The sequence below is a fragment of the Triticum dicoccoides genome, chromosome 4A, assembly GCF_002162155.2.
Source record: "Triticum dicoccoides isolate Atlit2015 ecotype Zavitan chromosome 4A, WEW_v2.0, whole genome shotgun sequence".
NCBI classification, from domain to species: domain Eukaryota; kingdom Viridiplantae; phylum Streptophyta; class Magnoliopsida; order Poales; family Poaceae; genus Triticum; species Triticum dicoccoides.
Window position 1 is genome coordinate 239,564,658 of NC_041386.1, and position 5,514 is coordinate 239,570,171.

Genomic DNA, 5,514 nt, shown 5'->3' on the forward strand with positions numbered 1-5,514 from the left:
TCTGCATTGTGAATGTTTATATTTTCTCCTAAAATATTAGTCACGGGAAAGAGAAATGAAGGGCATATCTCTCCTTGTCTCCACCAGACACCCCTCTTTCTACACCACTTCCACGTACGCACACAAACTATCTCTCGGCCCTCTAAAAGTATGCATGCCCATGACACATTCACGTGTGACGGTCACTGTATTTCAAGAGAAAGCACTATACGGTCACTGGACTTCAGAATATGCTCATTACGGTCACCATATACATTCTCGTGGTGATCATACGGTATCTAGCTCATGATACGTCTCCGTATTTTGTTAATGACACTGATGGACATTGTATTTGATGTGTGCTCTGTATTTGATGCGAAAGCAAGATATGGTCACTTGACTTCAGAATAAGCTCATCGCGGTCACCACATACATTTTGTGGTGCTAACCAACCTATGGTTGGATGGTTAGGAGGACAGTGGTTTCTCGATCCCACCAAGGTTAAAATCCTGGTGCACGCATTTATCCTGGGTTAATTTCAGTATTTTCTGGCGATGTGCGTTCAGTGGGAGGAGACGTTCCACTCGACTACGAGGCACCTATGGTGATTTTGTAAAATCTCAAGATCGTATGCTGGCTCACTCTCTCGAAGGTGCTCATAGGGGTAGGGTCTGCGTGTGTGCGCTTATAGCGGTGAGTGCTTGCACATATAGATGAGCGCTTGCGTCTATACCGTGTTAAAAAAATACATGTCGTGATTATACAGTCACTGGCTCACCCGTACAACTCTGTATGTTGTTGATGACACAATCAATTGACCAGTCAAACGTTCCACTTGCGTAACTAGTGTTGCTCCATCGGGGCGCGTAACCATGGGGCCCACCTGTCAGCGCGTATGTGAAAGAAAGAAATGGTAGTTTGAGTCTGTATTGTGTTAATAAAATACTCCCTCCGTCCGAATTACTTTCGCGAAAATGAATGTATCTAGAACTAAAATACGTCTAGATACATCCACTTCCCCGACAAGTATTTCTGAACGGAGGGAGTACATTTTAGGGTGATCATACGGTCACTGGCTCACCATACAGCGCCGTAATTTGTTGATGACACGATCAATTGACCAGTCAAACGGTCCACATTCAGCAGCGCACATTACCATAGGGCCCACCCATCAGCGTGTATATGAATGACAAAAATGGTAATAAATTAGTGGTCGGTGGGGATTCAAAGTCCTGAGACCTCTGGTTGGCAGTCACCGGTAGTGGGGGTGTGGTGACTGGGCAGTGGCATGGGGATCACCAGAGAAAAAGCTGGGTGGGGGGGCTAGAGGGATGGCTGGGGCGGCGGCGGACCGGCGGTGGGGAATGGTTTCGGGGCGAGCAGGGAGGCATGGCCGCGCGGGCCTGCAGCGGGCGGCGGCGGCCGGTGGTTCGGCCGATGGTGGCAGGCGGCTCAGGGAGATGGAGGTTGAAGATAAACTGCAGGCCCTTAATTTTGTACCCAATGGCTGGAAAATCTACTTACTAGAGATGAAAAAGTCAGTCGACTGAAGTGTAGCCTCACCCCGCACGTACACATGCAACACTCGCACGAACACACGCACGCATGCAGGCGTGCAACACTGACACGTTCACATGCACTCACGAACACACGCACGTACGCACACATGCATGCAACACTGAAACGTACACATGCACGGACGCAACACTCGCACACCTGCATGCACACATCACACGATGCAAGACACACGCTCAACCTATACGTGCACGCACCCTTTGTTAAGGACATGGATTGTTACGGGTATTAATCAATCTTATTTGTGATAAGCAGAACATTGATGTTTACAGCGGTCTTTATGAATCACAACGTATCGAACGGGCTATCAACGTATATATAATTTTTTTCAAATTCTCTTACATTATATGGTAGGCTTATCTACATGAAATAGATTATGTCACACTCAATGAAGAATCATCGGTTTATGAAATGCCCACTTTTGACCGCCCTGGCCCACCAAAAGTTCATCTGCCGTGCGCTGCCTGCGTTGGGTCACTGACATGCAGGCCATGTACCCAAAGAGCGCACACGTCAGTGGAAGAACTGCGTGGCGTCGTACATCAGAGTCGAGGGCGCCACTCGCTGCACGCCCAGCTAAACAAGCCTCCTTGCCGCATTCAAACGCCTCCATGAAACCCATGTGGAAGCCAAGAAACCCACTATGGACACACGTCCGTTCATGACCGGGCCGGCATTAAACGCAATGCCGGTCAATCTCCTCCCATCCGCCGTCTATTTAATCTCCTATTTTAACGAGGCCAAACGCCAGCCAAGAGTCGCACACCTCCGCCACTCCCCTATCTCCTCCTTCACCATTTTTCCACTCTTACAATGGCTTAAAAAGAGTAGTTATCCCGCATCCAAGCCGGCTGGGTGGCCCGCTGAGCCCGCCGGATATGAGCTATGCAGCTTGCTGATCCACCTCCCTCCCCTCGCCCGATGAAGCTAGTTGTCGCCCCAAGCCGGCGCGCGGTTCAGCAACTCATCGCTCCAGGCCAGCTCGACGAGGAGCGGCGCATGGGCGTTGTCGCTACCGTCCACGCCGCCGTGTCGTACCACGCCTCCCGTGTTTGCGACCGTGTCTCCCGTTTCTGTTGCCGAGACTCCCATGCCGGCGGCCGCGCCATGTTAGCAGAGAAAAAAGTCGGGTGCCCGGAGAGCGACGAGTCGGTGGCCAGCGCCTCCACGTCCGTCGCCACCATCGAGGAGAAGTAGAACATGGGAGGCCGCCGCCGCTTGGGTCCCATGAAGGCCACCGTAGAGGCGACGCCGGCGTACACAACAGGAGTCTTGCCGGATCCTTTTGTTGCGAGGACCTTCGTCGACCCCGCATGGGCTCCACGGAAGTGGAGAAGCCCCCTTCCACCATCATCTTGGGCATTAGCCAACCATATCAGTTGGGCAGTGGGGAAGCGAGCCGTCCTTTGCACTGAAGCATATACCTCCGGGGCTCCCGGTAGTCCGGTGATCGTGCTGTCGGACATGAGGAACACAAATGGATCGTCGGGCGACCATTTAGGCCAGGTATTATATACCTATGCTGTCCAGAACTAGCACCGCTTAGTTGATTTGAATGCAATGAAATTCGTCATGTTTGTATGAAAATCTGGTATTTTATATGAATTCCATCATTGTTTATATGAAATATCTCCGTGTTTGCATGAATTTTGTCTAGTTGGTTGAGTTGGTGTCAGAATGTGTGCGGCTACTATTGGATGGCATAATTTGCATGTCGCCGGTCGGTCTGCGGCCGGCTCGGGCGGCGTGGTGGGACAAAAAAGCACAGCTCTTTTGAGCTCATCTCCAACGTGCGCATTGGAGGATGCATGATCACCTGAGCCATTCCTCGTTCATTAGTGGCAAAGGCACCGGCGGACAAAAGGGTCGCCAATATTTTGGCTACCCGGGGCAAGATCCAAACAACCCCTTCCAGCAGATTCAAATCCCTCATTCGTCGTGAAATTTTGCCATGTGTTGTTTTCATGGACTAGCAAGATGCTTGTGCATTGCATGGAACATCAAGATGCATTTTTTTACAAAACACCTATTGTGATTGACCCATGCAGGAGTAATCCCATGTGTAAAAACTAATGATATCTTGAGAATTATAATGGAAAAATGGTATCTCGAGAATTTCATCAAAAAAAAGATATCTCGACAAAGATGAGAAATAAGGTGAGGAGGAGTGGGGCGTGGTGGTCAGACTGGGCGGAGGCATGGGGATGGACGGCGCATTATGTCTAGGTTTGTATCTCTCTCACACAAACCCACGTAGGTGGGGGACGTGCATGAAGAGAAGAGGTGCACGCACGGCGCACGTACTCCTTTCTCTTTCCCAACCACCTCCATGCGGGTACACGGTGGAGCTCATTTCTGTACGAAAAGGCAGCCCACGTGATAATTTGACATGTGTACTGGTTGTCCACTTGATGGGTGAACAAACAAATTGTGACTTGACGCATTATGTTAAGAAAGAGGCAAACCACGTGGAGACTAACTTAGAGGCAAGGCTCTATACACTCGAGATGCTCTGTACGCATTACTTTTGATGTGTCCCATCAACTCATAGAACGAGGAGAAGCTTTCTTAGTACGTCATCTCCCCCGCCCACGGGTACGGTGGCTCGCAGGACGAGGTGAATCTTGCTTACTACTCCCTCCTTTTCGGTTTATAGGGCTCAAATCTGAAATCTCATCAAATAAGGCATTTTGTGAGTGGAGGAAAGTATCTCGTACTTGAAAAAATTACCCCAATTAAACTCATCCATTAATTTGGATTAATTTAAGTGCATGCATGCTTGACCACTAGATGAGTAGGAACATTACATGCATTAGTGTGTTCCTTTTTAATTCTTGCATGCAAAGATTTAATGTGCCTCATAAACTAAAAATGAGATGGAGATGAGCCCTTTAAATTGAAAAAACAGAAAAGTTGAGATAAGCCCTATAAACCGGAAAGGAGGGAGTAGTACGCCTTACGCCCGCTCCCTCACCCACACGCGCGGTGGCTCACGGGAGGAGGAGAAAATTTTACTACACCCTCCGTTTACTCCTGGTCCCAATCTTGGTTAGAGAGATTATCATATTTTTTGGAATATATGTCTTTTAGTACTCCCTCTGTTTCTTTTTACTCCGCATATAAGATTTGGTCAAAGTCAAACTGCACAAAATTTGACCAAATTTATATTAAAAAATATGAACATCTACAATACTAAAACTATATAGTATGAACATACGTTTCATGGTGCATATGATAATATTGATTTCATATTGTGAATGCTTATATTTTTTAATATAAAGTTAGTCAAACTCTACAAAGCTTGACTTTGACCAAACCTTATATACGGACTAAAAAGAAACGGAGGGAGTAGTAGGAGTTGTACAGTGGTATATAGGTGTAGTACTACTGCGGCAATTTCCTTGGAGTCCGTGGTGCAGCAAGCTACCCTAGGCTATGTTACTACTCCCTCCTTTCCAGTTTATGGTTCAATTTCAAAATCTCTCGAACCAAGGTAGACGGTGAGTGGTGGAATTAATTTGTAGTTTGCACAAGTAATTAATACGCTCATTTTTCTCAAGAAGTTATGTTTACCGAGGCATTAATTAGAACAAATGGATGCATGACCACTAAATTTCCATGGACTTCTACATGGATTGGTGAGTTTTCTCTTGACACTTCTTGCATCGGGTGATTTAACGCACCTCGAAATCCAACATGTGATGGTACTACTACTAGTAGTAGAATTGAGACTTATAAAACGGAAAAACTATTTTTTAGAAGAGCCCTATTAACCGGAAAGGAGGGAGTAGTAAGTAGTACTACCTCCATAGTGGATACTCCGTAAAATTAGATTTTCCAAAAACTAAGTCGCTCAACCTTTGTTTGCTTGTTTCCCTTCCTGCCTCATTGCCTTGAACAGACTATGCGAAACTCCCCTGCCTGCCGCGCGGGAAAAGACCCGCCCTCTCCTTTTTTAGT